At 36.9% G+C, this 21,505-nt stretch overlaps 1 pseudogene; it reads left to right on the top strand.

Annotated features, from left to right (window-relative positions):
- The first annotated feature begins 1,634 nt into the window (after positions 1-1,634).
- Positions 1,635-7,885, top strand: LOC110208006 (small ribosomal subunit protein uS14 pseudogene; annotated as a pseudogene).
- Positions 7,886-21,505: the final 13,620 nt, after the last annotated feature.

Below are 21,505 nucleotides of genomic sequence, written 5' to 3' on the forward strand. Positions count from 1 at the left end.
TCCCTATTAAAAAAAAATTAGAAAATTTTCAATGAAATGCTGAGTTATTCAGAGAGTGTCTAGTATCTATATCTTTAGGGTATGAGAACCAGATTTTATCTGAGATTTTTTTCCAATTATCCCAAAATGTTTGGTGTTCCATAGACACAGCCTGACTCTAGCTCTCCTAGACTTGTGGGTTATATATATATATACACACACACACACACACACACACACACACACATATACACACATATGTATATATGTGTGTATATATATGTATATATGTATATATGTGTGTATGTATATATGTATATATATACACATGCACACATATATATACACACATAATATTTGTTTACATATATATACATATATATATATATATATATATATACACACACACACACACATAATTTGTTCAAATCCAACTGTAGCTTTGCTTCAGAGAATTTAATTTACCCCCAAAAAGAAAACTGAAGGAAGATGCTAAAGTGACATCATTCCCACCAACTCTTCTTCCAGAACTCAAAAAAATGTATTGGCTTTTTGTCTCTTCTGACAGGAATAAATTCAACCAAGTTAGGCTCCAAAGAGAAAAAAAAAAGAAAGAAAAGGGAAAAAAAAAGATGTGGTCATTTATTCCTTAAATTAATCCACCATTCTTCCTGGGTCCCTTTCAACTCCATTTTCTGGGGAGTAGTCAAGGATTTATTCAAAATCATGCGATCCCTAAAATAATCATTATTCCCTATATTATGGGTAGTATTATATCTGGTGCACTTTCACTTACAGGCATGTCTGTCAAAGGGACCATTTTTCAGGCTCACAGCTCCCATGACTCTGTCACTTTCTTACTTACAGAGGCCCAAAATGGAAACTATTTTTCTTTTCATTATGAGCTGTCACTTTTTCATCTTGGCACTGCAATGATAGACTTGCATTCATCTTCTATATTACCTTTCCTGAAACCTCTGACACAGACTGACACAATGCAAAATGCAGGAGATCTCGGAGCATACGTTGGCAATTTCAGGGGAAGGCAGTGGCTTGTCTCGCTCCGTTATTTTAAATATATATTGAAAACGCTGAGACTCTTATGTGGCAGACTGGAAATGCTAATGTGCTGTGCTCTGTTTTCAGCAGTAGCCAGACAGCCTACCCAGTGGCCCCAAATCAAAGGGAGCTGTTGGGAAGGACCAGCAAGCTCTCTGCCCTTTTACCTATACCTGGGCAGAAGGGGAGAGGGAAAAGTTGCCCACAAATCTAGTTTGACACTTGTGGAAGTCAAGAGGGAGATTCAAGGGCTACAGTGACAGGATTCCTGAAATGATGGGCAGTTACAGTTGGGCACCAACTGGCTGCTCTGATAACAATATTAGATACTGGGTGAGACCCTCATTCCCCACTTGTTTGCTCACTAGGGGATTTGATGGTTGAGAAAACCAACCAAGCAAGCAAACAAACAAACAAAATTCACTACCCAGTCCAAGCTGAACAGTGTCTCATCATCCACAGTCCAAACAATTCCATCTCAGTAATCAGCAGGGGACTTGGGATACCTTTCATTGATTTTTTTCCAAACGAGCTTGAAGAGAAAACATACCACCTAGCATGGGGGCACATGCTTATAATCCCTGCTCTTATGAACGATGAAACCAGCAGATCTCTTGGGCTCAAGGGTTTTGAGCTACAGTAGGCCAAGGTGATAGGGTGTTTGGTTCAGGTGAGCAACAGAGTAGGGCTATGCTCCCGTGTTGAGTGGTGGTGGGATTATGCCCATTGATGGCCATTGCACTTATGAACTCCCAATTTGAGTGAGATAGGGAGACAGTTTCAAATAAAACAAATCAAAACAAACAAAATCCCATACCATAGCCTTTTGATTATGCAGCATTTTATTAAGTTGAACTGAACTGAGCAGAAACTTATAGGAGTACAGTATACATTTGTTGTTGTTCAGTCATTTCACTGATTTCTGACTCTGTGATCCCATTTGGAGTTTTCTTGGAAAAAATACTAGAGTGGTTTGCCATTTCCTTCTCCAGCTCATTTTGTAGATGAGGAACTGTAAGTGACTAACCCAGGGTCCCATACCTAGTAAATGCCTGATGTCAGATTTGAACTTGGGAAGATGAGTCTTCCAGACGTCAGGCCCAGCACTCTATCTACTCTGCCACCTAGCTTCTCATAGTACACATAGTAGGTGCTTAATAAAAGTTTGTTGAATTGAACACAGAAAAGCTTAGTGAGAAGAAGTTTAAGAGAGAAGAGGTCAGGAGGAGTTACAAGAAGTCAAACTGGCTTAATGTTGCCTTTAAAGAGTTTTAAACGGAACTTAAGAAGTTTTGTTTCTCCTTCCTTTTTGCTTCTCCTTCCATATTATTTCTCCAGCCCATCAAATTGCCATTTCCTTCCATTTTCCTCCTTCCCTAATGATTAACTAAGGCATCATAGTCCCTTGATATACTTATTTTGATATCTATGTATTGCTTTAGAGAATGAGTCAAACAATAGCAAAATGATCTCGTAGAGATATTCACAAGTCTGATCCAATACCTGGTACTCTGTGAATCTAGTTCTAAAGCACTGGAGGACCAAGAAAGATTCTATAAATAGTATTTTTTTCCAATTATGGGTAAAAATAATTTTCAACATTCATTTTTAATAAAATTTTAAATTTCAAATTTTCTCCCTCCCTCCTTACTCTCCTTCCTCTGTAAGATGGTAAGCAATTTGATATAGGATATATGATATGTGCCATCATGTAAAACCTATTTCCATATTAGTCATTCTGTAAAAGAAAAAAAAAGGTGAGCAAAATGATTGCAAATTACAATTACAAAAGGAAAAAAAAATAAAAAAGTGAATGTAGTATGCTTTGATCTGCATTCAGACTCCAGCATTTCTTTCTCTTAATGTGGATAGCATTTTCCATCATGAGTCTTTTGGAATTGTCTTGAATCATTGTATTACTGAGAAGAGCTAAGTCAATCACAGTTGATCACTGCATAATGTTTCAATTACTGTGTACAATGTTCTCTTGGTTCTGCTCATTTCACTTTGCATCAGTCCATATAAGTCTTTCTAGGTTTTTCTAAATTCTTCCTGCTCATCATTTCTTATAGAACAATAGTATTCCATTACATTCATACACCACAATTTGTTCACCCATTACCCAATTGATGGGCATCCCTTTAATATTCAATTCTTTGCCACCACAGAAAGAGCTGTTACAAATGTAACAAATTTTGAATATTACAAATGTTACACATAGGTCCTTTCCCCCTGTTTATGATCTCTTTGGGACACAATAGTAGTGGTATTGCTGCATTAAAATGTATGCAGTTTGATTGCCCTTTGGGAATAGTTCCAAATTGCTTTCCAGAATGGTTAGATCATTTCACAACTCCATCAACACTATATTGGTGTCCCAATTTTTCCACATAATCTCCAACATTTATCATTTTCTTTTTCTGTCATATTAGCTAATCTGATAAATGTGATGTGGTACCGCAGAGTCGTTTTAATTTTCATTTCTTTAATTAATAGTGATTTCGAGCATTTTTTCATATGACTACAGATATCTTTGACTTCATCTAAAATTTTCTGTTCATATCTTTTGACTGTTTATTAATTGGGGAATGAGTTGTTTTTTATAAATTTGACTCAGTTCTTTATACATTTTAGAAATGAACCCTTTATCAGAGGCACTGGCAGTAAAAATTGTTTCTCAGCTTTCTGCTTTCCTTACAGGAAAGATTTCTAAGGAATATAATTGCTAGTTCACAGCCCTAGTAACTTTGTCTTTGTTTTCCAAACCTCTCCTTCTCTTCTCTTCCGTTTCATAGCTGTCTGATCTTCCTGTCTTTGCTCCTAATACAAACTTTTTAGGCACTCAATACCCTCCTGTGCTCAGCTCTTTCATTCTCCTTGAGGCATAAATGATTAATAACAGCTTCAAAAGAGTATAAGAGAGTCACAGAGAGAGTCCACTCTCTAAGACTGTAAGTTGGCTACTGATTTGTATTGGCAGTGGAAATTTCCTCATCAGGGAGTTCCCTGTCAACGAAATCACAGGCCTTGTCCCTTTCCCTCCACTCTCATGGGTGTTAGAATTTTGATAGGGATCAAAGGCATAAGTAAATGAGATGAGGTTCATAGAAGATTTTTTTTTCAACCATCAAATCCTCAGCACCCACAAAATCATAATTCATCTCTAGTGGTAGTTTCAATCTACAGTTTCCCAAAAAGAGGTTGTTCTTGCCTTTCCTTTTATCTCCCCACTTATCAGGGTGTCTGCCACATAGTGAGCAGTAATAAATGCTTGTTGATTGACTGCCCGGCTATTTGTGTCACAGTTCTGATACTCCCAAAGTGTGTGGCCACACACTAGATGAATACCCAACATTTTGTATGATTTACATGAAGTTTCAATTTATTAAATCTTTAAAAAGAAATCCAGAGAAACTAAAACTATTTAAAATGCTGTTAGCCAAAGAACGTGAAAGAAGAAAGAACTGATAGAATCAGAAACATTGAATATTAGAACTTTAAGTGACCTGAACACCATTTTGTCTAAAAAAATGTTTATTGATCCCATTTTTCTTAACATCACAGTAGTTTCTGGAAAAAGAGCCTCTCCCATCCTCCTCATTCAACTCTCCCTTTTAAGAAAGAAAAACAATTACAAAACAAAAGCCCTTCTATTAACTGCATCTGATAATGTAAATAACATTGTACCCTTGTGCTTCAGAGTCTTTGCTTCTCTTGTGCAGGGAGGTATTTTTCATCACCTGTTTGTGGAAGCTTTCTTGGTTTTCAATTACTCAGAGCTCAGTAATCCTTTGGTGATCTTTTCATTAGTCAATCAACCAAACAACATTTTTAAAGTGCCTACTATGTGCTAAGGCTGGGGATATAAAAAGACACCAAAGATAGTACCCGCCCTCAAAGAACTATCATTAAAATCAGTGAATACATTGTTTTGGTTCTGTTTGTTTTACTTTGCATCTGTTTATACAAATCTTTTCATAATTTATGAATACTTCATATTTATAATTTCTTACTATACAATAATTCCTATGCTATAACTTTTTGGGGACATTTTCCATTGGATCGACACCAATTGTATTTCTAGTAATTTGCTGTCATAAAAAGTGCTGCTCTGTTATGACTATTTGATTTGCATTGGGCATTTGTTTCCGTCTTTGACTTCCTTGGAACATATCTTTAGTTTCACGATTTTCTGTGTCAAAGGGTATGGATAGTTTAATCTAGTCACTTTTCTTGTGTAATCCAAACTGATATCCAATTTGCAGCTTCACCAACAATTTTATCCTGCATCTATCTTTCCACAGTCCCTTCCATAGAGACTGTCTCTATTATTTTTCATCTTTGCCAATTTTCAGCAGAATGAAACCTCAGTGTTTCAGTTTGCATTTTTCCCTATTTAGTGGAGCATATTTTCATGTGGTCACTTATAAATTACATTTTTTTCCCAAAACTTGTTTGATTCAGTCCTTTGCCCATTTATCTATTGGTCAAGTCCCTTATTTTACAAATGAAGAAACTAAGATCTGAAGGTGAAGTGATTTGTACAAGGTCACCCAAATACTATGTGGCAGAGGTACATAAAGAACCTAGAAATTCTGATTTTCATTCTAGTTCTTTTTCCAAAACTTTTAACTAAACCATAGTTCTGGAGCAAGACTTGGTAACTATCTAACTCCCCTCCAATTCCAGGTGAGACAATGAAGGAAAAAAATAAATGTTTATTAAGCACCTACTATGTGCCAAGCATTTTGCTAAGTACTTTACACATATTGTCTCTTTTGATGCTCATAAGAACCCTAGGAGGTATGTGCTATTATTACCCCCATTTTATATTTGAAGAAACTGAGGCAGACAGGGGTCAAGTGACTTATCTAAGGTCACACAGCTAGTATGTGTGAAATCTTGAATTCAGATTTTCTTGACTCCATGATCAGTATTCTATCTACCATGCTGCCAGCTGCCTCTGGGGGAAAACAAAACAAAACAAAACAAAACAACAACAACAACAACAACAAAAAAAACCCCTGACATTTAGAGAGGTCTGGTGACTTGTTGAAGTTTGTACAGCTAATGAAGTCTCCTGACTCTTTGTCCAGGCCATTTTTAGAACTTATATTAAATAATATCTCACACTTGTACATATGATACTTTAAAGATCTCAATTATATTATCTTCACATGTCAAATGTACCTTCCACTCAAATATTTCATTTGGTACTTGGAACAACTTGTCCCAATGAAGAGAATGAGTGACTTCCCCAAGGTCAAACATAATATATGGCAGAGCCAGGAGTTAAAATCAGGTCTTTTGGTTCTAAATGCAGTAGTCTTTCTTCCACACTACAATGCCTATTATTGCATTCACTTCTCCCAATGACTTAGTGAAAGAGGTGGGCTAAATATTATTATTCCTGTTTTACCTAATAGGAAACTATAGCTGATACAGGGTAATTGATTATAGAATGCTAGAGCTAGAAGGAACATTTGAAAGCAACTAGCCCAAACCCCACCATTTTCCAGATGAAGAACCTGGTACCTGGGAGTTTGAGTAACTTGTACAAAGTCACACACATAGTGGCAGATCCAGTGTTAAAAGCCAGTTTTATAACCTCTCACCTTTTGCTATGCTGTTTCCATTGCATGAGTTGAACTCTTTCACCCAGATATCTGGTAACCTAAAATTTGAGTTCTCATGGGTAGGGCTGGTCTCATGTTTTGGTTCTTCCTACCATAACTCTCCAGAAAATTCAGTTGGATTTCTTCTTCCTGGCTGGTTTTTCTCAAGCCCCACAATACCCTAGCACAGCTAATTTCTCTAACAACTCTATGGGTTAGATTTATCTTCTCTATATTACACCAAATTCCAAAATATTAACTTTTCCACAGATAAGCACTCTCCTTGGCCTTCATTTGTTTCAGAACAAATGCTTCCAATCTGTACAGCCACCTCTTAATTTACTCTGGTGTTTTCAGTACCATATTGTAAAGTGCTATGCTAATAATAAGCTTATTTTCAATTACATTTATCCATGCCTCAAGTTGATAAAGCCAATATGGTGTTTGTTGAAAAGGGAAGAAAACACACATACATATACAGACAAAAATAAAATTAAAAACATGACCACTCAACACCTCAAAACCAAGAAAATGGAAGACATTATTTCCCTTTTAAGGGAAGGGAAAGGTCATTTATTATTAGCATCAAAGTGAAATTTAAGAATACAGTCTTTTGGCTGTATTAATTCACCTTCACTGTTAACAAGGATTGCACACAAGAAAGAATCTAAAAGGCTCTGCTTCCAGTTCATAGGCTCTGTCACAAGCTACTACAACTTTGTAGTTGCTTCAGATGGAAAACAAAGAAAGCCAGCTCAGATAAATTTGTGAGGTTGTTGAAGTTTAGCTTTGGTCCTTTTTCTTTCCTTTTCAGGCTTCTCTGCATCTTCTTGGAACTCTTTTTTCCTGGTCTTGTACCCCAAACATACACACACACACACACACACACACACACACACACACACACACACACACGCACACGATGGAACAGAATGCTAATCAAGTGTTAATGATTCATAACACTTTCTAACCCCCAGGGAACCTGAATTTTAGCAAAAAATTTTGGATATCACAAAAAACTACAAGACATCTTTTGTCTTGTATCTTTGCTAGTGGCGCCATTGGTCACCAGCTGTTCTATTGGAGCCACCCTCGAAAATTTGGCCAGGCTTATTGGACGTGCCACAGTCCACTTGAACAGGTATGGCCTGATCCACAAATACGGCCTGAACATTTCCCACCAGTGCTTCCGTCAGTGTGCGAAAGACAGTGGCTTCATCAAGTTGGAATAAGTTATATTTATGGATCTCGCTTCAGTGATTACACTGACCATTAGTGACTACAATTTTACTGGACCCTGGACAACCTAAAGATTGATCCTGTTGTACATGCTATGCCAATTTGCATATATAATTTAAAAAGGTCATCCTCAAAAAAACAAAACAAAACAAAACTACAAGACATAAATGAATGAGTGCTACATATACCTAATGTCCACTTCCAGGCACTTTTCTCTATGGAATTACCTAGAATAATAATGATAATAATAAAAGCTGACATTTATATAGCACTTTAAGGTTTACAAAGCACTTAGCTTTTGTTTTGCTGTTATTTCCATTCTACAGATGAGAAAAGTGAGACTGACTTGTTCAGTGTCACGTTGCTAGCAAGCATCTGAGGCAGGATTCAAACTCAGATCTTCCTGTCCCAAGTGAAGTGCTCTACTTGAGCCTAAGATGTCTTGCTGCATCTATTCTTACAAGATATGCAAAGCTGTATCTGACCACAGATATCATCATATCTTGATTTCCACATCTGGGGCATCTTGTATTGTCAACTCTGAAATAGCATAAGGCACTCCTATACTGAGACAGATACCCAAGAATACCCCTCTATATACATACCATTATGATGACACATGTAGAGGAGATCCAGGAGGAAATGCCTTAGCTATTTTGAGTCTCCCAGGCTCCACAGGTCTTTTACCCAAATGTCATTCTATCAGGGCTTGCCTTACTACCAAGTACAGACTAGAATAACTTAATCAGCCCCATCACCATAAGCATTCTTCCTTGGAGGTGCCTGTGCAATTAAATGCTGCTCAGCAGGCTATTCCAAGTTGTTCTGCAACTGCAGATAACCCAAAGCATTTCTTGCAATCTCTTCCTCCTCTACTTCTGGTATTGACCTTTTCTTTGTTTTGTGATGATAATGTTGCTCTAATGATAGAATTTTAGATGCTGTGGAAAACCAGTGAAGGAAATATTTTGGATTTCCTTGCAACCTCTCAAACTTCAGAAGTATGAGATATGGAAGATGTGCCCATCATAGGCAGCTTTCTGTTCAGTAATTTTTTCAGTTATGTTCAACTTTTTGCCACCCCATTTGGGGTTTTCTTGGCAAATATATTAAGTGGTTTGTCATTTTCTTCCCTAGCTCATTTTACAGATGAGGAAACTGAGGCAAACAGGGTTAAATGACTTGCCCAGGGTAGCTAGTAAATTCTGAGTCCAAATTTCAACTCTGGATGATGAGTCTTCCTGATTCCAAGCCTAGTGCTCCTATTCTGTACCACCCCTAGCTGCCCTCACAGACAGCTGTTCATCTGAAAAAAAAATCTGGGTGTTTTAATGAATTGCAAACTCAAAATGAGACACTACTAATAACAACAATGCACATTTTTGTATTAGTTTAAAGCATTAAAAGTGTTTTATATACATTACTTCTTTTCAGCACTAACAGAATGGCATAGTAGCCAAGAAAGCTAATACTATTAATGCATTAGATTATATTAAGAAAAACATAGTGTCCAACAATATGGAGGTGACAATCCCGTTGTACTCTGCCCCGTTCAGACTGTAACTGGAGTACTGTGTTTAGTTCTGGGTATCACATTTTAGAAAGGACATTGGTTAGCTAGAAAGTATCCAGAAGAAAGAAACAAGAAACCGTAATGGCAAAATGCCTTGAGATGATTTTATCTCTACACACATTATCTATATCTGTTTTATCTATATCTGTTGTTCTCTATATATGTATATACACATATTTGTGCACATACATATGCACATACATATATACATGATATACATATACATGTAGACACATGCATGCATATACACACATATGTATATGCATAAGCATGTGTGTGTGTGTGTGTGTGTGTGTGTGTATGTGTGTGTAACTAGATTGGAGGGCTGGTAGGTGGAGCACTAAACCCCTCTGAAAGCTATCCTTCTTAGAGTGCAGCATGTGGACTCCAGCTCTTTCCATTTTTCATCTGTAGCTCTGCTTGTTTTCCACTTCATGGAACAAAATGACCCCTGGGTTCCACCACCCTTCTAGCTTCCTTTTGTTTGTTGTCTTCCCCCATTAGATTGTAAACTCCTTGAGGTCAGAGACTGTCTTTATTTTTCTTTTTTTGTATCTCCAGTGCTTGACACAGTGCTACATATCAGGCACTTAATAAGTGTTTATTGAATTGGATTAAAAAAAACATGTTTGTACTAGAGAAGAGAAGACCTAGAAGAACATGGTAGCCATTTTGAAGTATTTGAAGAACTTCTCCAGAGTTGTTCTTCATGACTAACATTCTACTCCAGTACTCTAGTTTTGGTCTGATAGAGACTATGGGTTCTGGAAGACTATGACATTGGAGAGCAAGTTCTGGTAGGTCCTCTTAATCCAGAAAGGATTTGGGTAGGTTCAATGTACCAGACTAAGGGAAGAAAGGTTATGATCACAGGGTTGGTCACTACGTGTTGAATTCTTCCATTGTAACAATTGTCTACTAAGGCACAGATCAATTAAGATGAACATTTGTATAGAATATCCTCAGAAGATCCATTATATCCTACAACTATTGTTACTTAATTTTTTATTTATAGAATAACTGAATCTATATAACAAAGTTCATTAATCATATTTTACCATGTTTTCTCAGTTGTTTCATATATGAGAATAGCATCTCTTTAGCTATATTGTAAACTCCTCAAATGCAGGAATTGGATCTTTCTCATATTTCTCTGTATTTTTACAGTGCCATGGATATAGTACACTTAATAAATATTTGATGGGCTGATTTAATATAATAAGCTCATGATGTGATTTGAGATTCAAATGCAAATTTGAAAATAAACCTAGATTTGGCTTTTAGGGGAAGTTCCTTGTTTTATCAAGACCTTAAGCTAAACACACACACACACACGCACACACACACACACACACACACACACACACACACACACACACAGCACTTCTTTTTTTTTCCTATGGGAAGAGAGATAGAAGCAGGTTTCAGGAGAAGTAGAGGAGTGGGTTGAAACATTTGAGATGAGGTGGCCAGTATAATCCATTTATAATATCTCAGAAGGGCTCCAGTTTACTATTAAATCCAAAAGCTTGACTGACTAAACTATATTAACAAAGGATCTCAGGAAAATTCAAGTCCTCTTCTTTCTGAATTATCCTGCTACTCCAGCATTATAGGAGAAGAAAAGAAAGCTACACTTTACCTCTTCTGCTTCTGTTCCACTAAATTTGAGGGTCACTGAGAATATCTATGTTTCTTACTAGTTGAATATTAAAATAAGCATGGCAGCCACCAGTGGAGACCAATTTAAGACTTCCAATCAATAAAGCTAGTATAGACTATTCGAACTCTGCAAGGTCAGAGAGACCTGGTTAATTCAGTTCCTCTTCTCTGTCTCCTATCAGATGTCTTTCTTTCCTCAATCTAAGCTCATTTAGTACAGTCCGATGAGTTTTAAGTGTTTAGTTTTATTCTTATATTTAACACATGATTTGGCAGGCTGAACAGAGAATGACAGGGGCTTTAAATATATCAATACAAATCTATTAATTTTTAAAAAATGGATTAATTTGGCTGTGGTAGAAACATCCTGTCTGTGGTATTAAAACCACTGTTGAGGTTAGGGATGAGTGGAGATGTCATTCATCTATTCAGTGACAGTGACTAAATAGTTAGGATGTTATACATTAAAGAGGTCTATATCTGCTCTGCTCATTTCCCTGCCTAATAAGAAAAGACTGAATTCCTGTAGAAGTCTCTGTTTGGTATGGAAAGAATTCTCTGAACGTAACAGGCAAGAATGTTATACTCTGTTTTTCTCTCTTCTCCCTTTCTCTTCTTTCTCTCATTCTCCCATATCTCTCATCCACTCTCTTCTCCTCTTCCTTCCTTTCTTTTCTTTCTAGTCCAGATCATGTCTTGTCTTGTCCAGATAGCCTTTATTGTCCTACTACATGTTGCACTGCCATCCTTTTTCTGTGAATTGTTAAGGCATTTATAGGACCTACCATTCAAAATGCCAATACAGAACAGTCTTCTGGCATCTTTGGGAGGTAGAAGCATTGTCCTGTCTCTTACTTCCCCAGTGCCATACAGAAAGAATCTCAAAACAGTCAATCTCATATGATCTTATATTGTTCCACATATTCAGACATAAACCAAAATTGTCCCCAATCTAAAATTCTTCAGATTTGACAAAGAAAGGACATTTCACAAAGTTTACCAAAATATTGGTGTTTGCTTATTACTCAACAAGAGCTTGTCTTGGTGCTTGAATGGCCTTTCTCCAGCCAAATGTAAATTTTAAAAAAAATGCAATGAAAATCAAGTTTTACATGAGGAAAAAAAAAAGCCTGGTTCCTATTGCACTGCTTGGAGATCATGTGAATCTTTCTCCAAGGAGATTTAGAACTTGAGGTTGACTGGTAGTCCCCTCTCGCTTTCTAATGAGAAACTACATGGAAAGATGTCATCTGAGACCTTCTGCTCATATGCCAAGTGCCCACTATACTTGAATTACTTTGCAAAGTTCCTGTAAGGAAAGATAGGCCACATTAGATGAGAGGATTTAATAGGTCATTAAAGATTCAAGATAGATATGATTGAGACATAATGCAAGCCTCTCTTGGGCAATCCTATCTGAGGAAGGTAACTGGAAGATTGTTGGTTTGGCTTGTAAAGGTGATAAAATAGAAAAAAGAACTATTGTTAATTAAGATATAGTGATTGCTTGCTGCTGCTCCCCCCAAAAAATAAAATCAAAATTTAGATTAGTGGAGTAGACTAGAGAAGGGAGAATCTGAAACAATCAAAATTAATAACCCAATTTTTGACTAACCAGAGAACATCAATTCCTCAAGGAAGCACTCTTGATTTGACAAGGACTTTTAAGAAAATGTGAAAAAAATTTTAGCAGAAATTAAATAGGTGCTCATTAATCAGGGAATGGATAAACAAACTGCAGCCATTGAATGCAGTGAATGAATGAATTATATGACATTCATGAATGTAATGGAATGTTACTGAACCATAAAAAATGGATATGTAGAAAGGAGACAAGAATGGAAGACATATGAACTGATATAGAGTGAATGGGGTAGAACCAAGAAATATACACAATAACTGCAACAATATATGTGAAAAGAAAAAAAAATGAATCTGAATGCTATATAATTTTAAGGATTGCTTTTGTACCAAGATGAGAGATGAGAAAATATGCCACTCTCTCTATTTGTAGGGGTGGAGGAACTACGGGAATTGAACATTATATATGCTTTCAGACTTGGTTGATTATTTTGATAAGTTTTGGTGAATTTCTTTTCCCCGCTCTCTGTTTTATTATTCATTACAAGGGATGTCTTTGCATAGGGAAGAATAGAGGAATATATTAAAAAATGGAGAAGTAAAAGATTAATCTTGTACAAGTTCACTCTGGACCTCAGTTTCCCCATCTAAACAATAAAAGGTTGAATTAGATGACCTCAAATGTCACTTACAGCTCTCATAGGCATAGGCATAGAACAGATTTTAGAAGCTATCTAGTTCAACTTTCTCATTTTATATGTGAGAAATCAGAGGCTGACAGGAGGTAAAATGATCCAGAATTCTGAGCCTTTAAAGTTGGATCCAAGTAAACTAAAGAAAGTCACTCTCTCCATCATGTGGCTAGATGAGCTATCCTGATATTCACAGATAGTCAATACAGCTTTCTGGCAAACTAAGATTGGATATTATTTTCTTGATTCTCTAGTACTTCCTTGACCCTGTGAATGAACATTTATATGTCCAGCAGAAAACTTCAGCAAATCTTAACTTCTTTAATATTTAATAGTCCAGTGAAAATATGTGAGGGTCAAGTCCCAGTGATACTAAGCACCAAAAAAATGACTGCAGTCTAATTCTTAAAGCAAAAGCAAACAGCCAGAACCCATTGACTACTGTATTAAAGTTGATATTCTTGATTTCTTAAAAAAAAAATGGAGCAGTGAAAAGTGTCAGGAAGGTCAGTTTCAAAATAAGAAGCAATATTTAAACTCTAGCTTTTAAGAGTTGAGAAGTTTAACTCTGTAAACTTTACAGAGCAATATAAACACAAATACTTATTTACTCCATGATAATAATTAGTCTCTCCCTCTCATTTTAGAAGTAAGAAAATAAGGACAAGAAGTATTAGGTGACTTACCCAGAATGATGCAGCTGACAAATGGGAGCACTGGTAATAGACCCCCAGATCTTCTCATTCTAAGTCCAATATTTCTTTTTCTAACAAGGTTGAATTAGCCTTTAGGAACTACCTAATGGAACATGCTCAGTGCTGTCATTCCTGAAGTCTGGAGGACTGCATGGGAGCTTTGGGGTCTGCTTCTGGCCAAGTGTTATTCAGGACTAAAGATGGTAGCACTTTAAAGGGCTAAAATACTTTGAGATGATGGACAATACCCTTATTGGCTTTTCATCTAGAAGACCTGTTGATTTAGTTGATGTTGATTAAAAAATATTATGGATGTCAGTACAGAATGAATCTATTTAATGTTGATGGTGTCAACATAAGTTTTGTCACTGTTCTGTTGTTTCAGTAGCATCTGACTCTTTGTGAATCCATTTGAGGTTTTCTTTGCAAAGGTGCTTGGAGTGGTTTGCCATTTCCTTCTACAGCTCATTTTACAGAGGAGAAACTGAAGCAAACACGGCAAAGTGGCTTGCCTTGGGTCACAGTGCTAGGAAGTCTGAGGCCAGACTTGAACTCAGGAACAAGACTTTTCCTGACTTCATTCCTAGCACTCTATCCACTGCACCACATAACTAATCTGATGTATAAAAGCAGGAGTGATTGGATCTTTTCCCCTTTTTTCCTTGGCATTATCAGGATTGTTTTAATCTGGGGGGGGCAGGTTGACTGCACTTAAACTAATGAGTGTGAGAAAAGGTAGTTTAAGCCCTTTATTGAAAACCAATCTTACCTACTTTGGAATCTGGACCAAAAAAAATATTGGAATGCAGAGATAAGGGGTAGGTCTCTTAGTATGAAGAAGATACCCAGTACCTATAAACCCAAGAAATGCTCCTTTCATTGCCATAGGCAAACTCCAATTGCTTTGTATTCCATCCTACATTGTTTCCCTTAGAATTTTTTTTTCAATTCTCAAATTTATTTTTTTCTAAATTTTCTTCCTCCTCAAATTGATAACAAATATTGTATTAGACCTCTTCTTCTCATACACCTTTCATTTTGTAATTCCAGAAATGTAGCTCCACACCAAAGACAGTATCCAAGACTGAATTCATCATCTTTCCCTCCAAACCTACCCCTCTTCCTAATTTACTTTCTGTCAAAGATACTGCTGTCCTTCCAGTTTCCTAGGATTTTAGCATTGGGATTATCTTGGACACACTCTCTCTCTCTCTCTCTCTCTCTCTCTCTTCCCAAATAAAACCTAAACAATTGCACAATCTTGTCTTTCCTCTTCAAAGTATCTGAGCTCTTGTCTCCATCTACTTTAACTTAAGCTGTTGTAACCTCCCATCTAAATTATTACAACAGCCTCCCAATTGGTCTCCTTGCCTCAAATATCACTCCATTCTAGTCTGTCTTACATATTGTTGTCAAATTAATTTTATTTTAGCACAGATCTGACCATGTGTCTACTGAATCAACTCCAGTGGCTTCCTATTGCCTCTAGGAAAAATAAAATAAAATTACCCTTTTTAGGTTTAAGTCTCTCACAACCTATATCCTCCCATTTTTCTAGCCTTGCTGGAAATTACTCCTTCTGTTGTACTTGTCCCATAGAACCCCTCTCTTCCTTTAAACATAATTCAAGCCTTTCCTGATCCTCCCAACTTTTATTGATCTCCTTCCCCAACTGGTTTTTATTTAACAATTTTTATATATTTGTATTTATTCACTTTTATATGCTTATTCACTCCATTAGAATGTAAGCTCACTGAAGAGTAGGTAGTATTTCATTCTCTGTGCTTGTATCCCAAGAGCCTAAAATGTTGTAGAGACTTAAGAAATACTTGTTGGGAAGATTGATCCTTGGCCACCTTCTCCAGTACAACATATCTTATCTCATACCCCCTGACCACCTGGGTGAGGAAAAGGAGCAGGCATTCTTCATGTTCCTCACTGCTCTCTCTCTTCTGCTATTCCTTAGCAATTTCTTCTTCTTTGAAGATCATGCCATCTAGATGAATTATCCAGATCCTGGTGGCTATTATCTACTGTCTGCCTAGTCCTTTGCCTTCCTATGTCAAGGAGTTCAGTACCTGACTCACAATCTTTCTCTACATTTCATCCTTGCCCTAATACTTGGCGATTTCCATTTACATGTTGATCTCACTCAAATACCTTTGACTCAGCTTTAATTCATCAGACTCAGCTGACAGGATCTATACTTTCATTCCACCTCAGTCTTATACAAAGATGGGCCTTCTTTTGTTGTCTTTATCACTCCATCAATTATTCCACATCCACGATCAATAACTCTAAATTCCTCTAGGTGATCATTACCTCTTATTTTTCCATTTTTCCCAGGGCTTCTCTCATCCTAAATATATACTCCACCTTCACTAAAAACATCCAATCATTTCATACATACAACTCTCTTCCTATCACCCACTACCACCCACCCACACCCACACCCACACACTTTCTCAGGCCATTAACCCTGCACTGGTCTCACTTTCTTCCTTTCAAAATCTTAACAACTTCAGATTTACACTGTCTTTTATTTTTGAATCCTATTCATCATTATTCTATTCATACTCATTCCTTTTCCAATTCAAACTTTGAATTACTTACATCATCTGAGTTCTGCCACTTATCATGTAATGGAGAATATGATTGGTTGGGATTTGGTGGCACAGCCTGTAATCTTGCCTACTAGGGAGATTGAGGATGGCTGTTCTCTTGAACTAGAAAGTTCCACACTGTAGTTGGATAAGATTATTGGGTATTTGTACTAAGTACAGTGTCAATATGGTGATCCTCAATGATTGAGGGGCCATCAGTATACTTAAGGAAGGGAAAATCAGCCCATCTTGGAAATGAAGTAGGTCAAAACTCACATGCTAATCATAGGATTGGTAGTGGTATTGGACCCCACAAGTAGCTCCAGAACTTCCAGCCTGCATGAGATCTAGTCTCAAAAAAAAAAAATAAACACACACATACACATATAACAAGAAACACAACTAGAAGAACCAACACAACTCTGCTGCTTGTAAATTAATTTATGTTAGCTAATCTTAACTCATTCTTATTTTTTTCACTCTTCCTTCATATTTTTTATTTTCCCCTGAACAGTAGTTCCAAACCCTCTTTTCCTTCCTCAAGGAACTTACACTATCCCTACCTCTTCTCTGTCAGTAGATAATTTTGCTGAAAAAATTGAAGCCATCCATTTCAGGTTCCCTCTCCTTCCCAATTCAAAATTTTGAATCAACTCAGTATAATCCCAAACCCTCCCCTCCTTTGCCCTAGTCTTGGAGAATGAGAAGCTTTTTTTTCTTAAATGTCCTTCATTTTGTGTCTTTTATGCTATTCTTTTCCTTCTTTCCTTAAAGTTTGCCCCTCCAATTATCCTCTCTTTCTCCTTAATTATTTTCAATGCATTCTTATCTACTATCTCTTTCACTGCTGACTATAAACACTCCCAAATCCTACAAGTTTATTAAAATGACACTTATAGCTTGACTCTACCATCCACTTCAGCAATATTTCTTGATCTCACCTCCCTTTTCCTTTGGATTTTGTGTTGTTACTAACCTGGTTTGCAGTTACTGGTCCTGCTTACTTCTCCTTCCTGTTCCACAAGCTCTATTCAAGTCTCAGTAGGCATTTCACCTCTTTCCAGGGTCCTTTCTTGATTCCCTAATTTGTTAGTGTAACCCACCCCAATCACTGTGTATTTATTTTGAATGTATACTGCATATATTATTTATGAACATGTTATATCCTGTTCAGTAGAACATAAGCTTCTCAAGGGCAGGGACTGTTTAGCTTTGCTACCTAATGCTTACTGTCTCACACAGTGCCTACATATAGTAGGTGCTTAATGTTTGTTGATTGTTTGCATGTTGTATTCCATAGTAGAATTTTAATTCCACAAATATTTAATTATATCCCTTTTGCCTCAGTCATTGTTCTAGAAGATGGGAATACAAAGATAAAAATAAAACATTCCCTGCACTCAAAGAGCTACCATTCTCCTAGAAGAAAACCTCATATGCACAAAATTTGTTTCTTTTCAGCTTGTCAACCACAGATAGAATCCCATCAATCCCCTGGCCCCATAGCTATCAAGCTCTTCTCTTCCCCCTAGATAATCCATGGTCCTTGAGAATAGGAATCATTCTTTAATTTTTGGTTTTATTTTGTTTTATCATTCTTATTAATTTTGGTATAGTCTCTCCAGAATGAATGAAGCCATCCTCTCCTTAAATTCCCCAAGTGTCTTAGCTGAGAGGAACAAGCTAACCTAAAGAGGTAATATAGTGACTTGAATTAAAAATATATATATATATATATATATATTATATATATTATATATATATATATATACACACACACATATATACATATGTGTGTATATATTATACACATGTATACATATGTGTGCATATGTGTGTATACGTGTGTGCATACATATATGTGTGTATATATACATACATATGTGTATATGTGTGTGTATATATACATATATGTGTATATATATATACATATATATATATATGTATACATTTTAACTGTCTCAAACAGTAATTAACAGGGAAGTCCCTACAGAAATGGTTTCAAGATGATATTTCTGCATGCTCAATTATAACTTTGTCAGTAGTTGAATAGGTCCTTGTAAATGTTACAGGACTTCATAATTGTCCTTCCCAATCACAAAACTGGAGGCACAAAGAAAAAAAATGATCTTCAAGGGGAGAGAGAGGAATTTTACCTATTATCAAGAACAAATAGTAGATTAAAAAAACATACAGAGCAGAAGGGACAGGCCTAGTTGTATCTATGTTTATACAGAGGTGTATACTCATGTGTATGTGCATGTATGGGTGTCTATACATGTGTGTGTGTGTGTATGTGATCAAAAGAGAAACAAGTGAAAAGATCATCTTGTCACTGTAAATAAAAGTCACTGAGTTGCCCAGGGGACTGTGATCTCAGTTACATTCTGGTGGTTCAAGCCAAATAATCACTGTGCCATTATTAATGGGGACCAAAGAATGAGGGTCACTTCAATAATAAAGTGGAAGTAGGTAATCACAGTTGCTATTGTCCAATTGAACTAATGAGCATTACATTTTCTCTATTAATACATTTCTTCCTGTGTCAATATTTTTTTTAATTTTTTATGGAAAAGATGCTGAAGGCCCTCTCTGATCCATCATTTCACTTTTTCTGCAATTGTCAAAATATCTTTGAAGGAAATATTGCCACTTCGGTTTAATTAAACCAAAATCCATATGAATTGATTCTAAGTGTTGAACACAGAGTCTAAAGTTCTGGAAGAACAGGAGGTCACTGTTACCCCAGGTTCTCTGGGGAGATTACATCAACCTCTATTCTTTGAAATGTATTTGCTACATTGCAGGTTCTACTTTAGGAATCCAGTGGGGAAACGGTTGCATAGCAACCTGGGGTTGAGATGGGGTCACTGTGTGGCTATGATGAAGGAAACTTTATGAAAGGGCTAACCAGGTCCTAACTGGGTCAACCCTCCCAGATGCCTGGGTGCTTGGCTTGCTGAGATGGGTGATTTTGTACTAGCATGAAATTCATCTCATTGACACTTGTGGGCCCCTTACAGGCACTGAGCTGTATAAACAGTAGGTGCTTAGTAAGTGCTTTTGAAAAGAATGAAGGCTTTTGATTTCACCTTGTCATAAAGTATATAGCACAATATGGAAATCATTCTTGTATTAGTGCCTAGGAGTCTGTTCAAGTTTTGGTGGCAATTTACAGAGTCTATGAACATTGACTGTGTACATTCTATCTGTAAGGCACTTTGCTAGATGGAGGGGTTACAAAGACTGAGAGAATGCAAGCTGTCCTCTTAAGGAGTTTACAAAGCAGTGTGTCTATTATCCTGTAAATTCTATGGAGGGCAGCACGAGCACTAGGAGTTCTCAAGCTGGTGAGGACACCTTGGAAATGGACCAGAGAGTAATCTCAGAGAATAATACATTACATTTATATGCAAGGCCTAGCTTGATACTGTGTCTGTTGGAACTCAACTCTAACATACAGATGCCCTGACCTTTCCAATCATCAGCTCCTCCTTTGAATATTGTAAATTACTGGTTCTTAACATGTTTCTGTCCCTGTTTAGCCTTTAAACTTTGTTACTCCTCTTAACTCCTACTTGCATTGATTAATTATGTTTCCAGAGTTTGGTCATATACATCTTCCCTTCAGAGTTCTAGGGGTATCCCTGAGGATTGGAATATTCTCCTTTAATCCTTTCAGCTTGGACACACATTCCAGCATGTTCTTTCTAACTGACTGTGATTAGTGCCTCAGTTTCATTTAAATAAATTACAATTACCTTTTATAAAAAGATATTTCCTGTGGAACATATAACAAGAGAAGTTACAAAACAATTTCTCCTAACATCTGAGAACATGCTCTCTCCTACACCACTTCAGTCCCTGATAGAGAGTAAACTCAATCTTAGAGCAGCTTCTCCATAGCATTGACTCATTAAAATCAGTTCTAAATACAACATAGATGAAGGATGGATTAATCCACATTTCTGCTACCACTGGACTAGGTCAGGTAAGTCCCTACATTTGTCTTTGGTGACTACCTTTCCTATGGTTGGTCTCCCACAAACCTCATCATGAACTTGAGCTCCTGCACTTCTGGTGTAAGCTCACAAGGTTGCAGTCTTCACCTACACTCCTTTGCTTTTAGGCATAGACACAAGAGAGAAAGAAGCAGCAGCCAGGCCATGGGTTTAGGGATCACTTAGGGCTGTTGAGGATTAATAGTGACACTTACCTCCTTGTTTGAATGCAACATCAGGGAAGACGAAGAAACCTCACTTTGGCTTGGTTAGTGTCTTTTGAGTTCAGCCTAGTTCTAGCTCAGCAGTTAAATCATTAGTCCATCTCTTCAACACATAGTTAGCAGTTACTGAATAGCTTTGCATTCTCCAAATCAGGGAATCAGGGCCTTTGTCATTGTGGCTTTCCAGAATCAGGCTCCTATGTCACTTCCACAAGGACAGGAAGAAAGCAGAATATACTGCACATACCCATTTGTATAGGCTTTCTGTAACATCTGACATCACCTTCTATTTCTGGCCTTTTCTAGTGAATTAACCTGTCACTCTGGCTCCTGGTATGAACAGAATTGCTCCTTGTATCCCAACTTCACCTGTGCAAGAATGTCTTTATTATTTTTACCTTCTCATTCTAAGAAAAGGTTGCTGGATCATACATTTGATGGTGTAAGACATTAGAAGGGAAGGGACCTTAGATGCCCCAACTGTCCCATTATACAGATGAAGAAACAGTGGCTCTGAGAGGTTAATTTACTTGCCTAAGATCACATAGGTAGCAAATGGAAGATCTGGAGTTTGAACTCTGG

The sequence above is a fragment of the Phascolarctos cinereus genome, unplaced genomic scaffold, assembly GCF_003287225.1.
Source record: "Phascolarctos cinereus isolate Bilbo 61053 unplaced genomic scaffold, phaCin_HiC Scaffold_4;HRSCAF=312, whole genome shotgun sequence".
NCBI lineage: Eukaryota > Metazoa > Chordata > Mammalia > Diprotodontia > Phascolarctidae > Phascolarctos > Phascolarctos cinereus.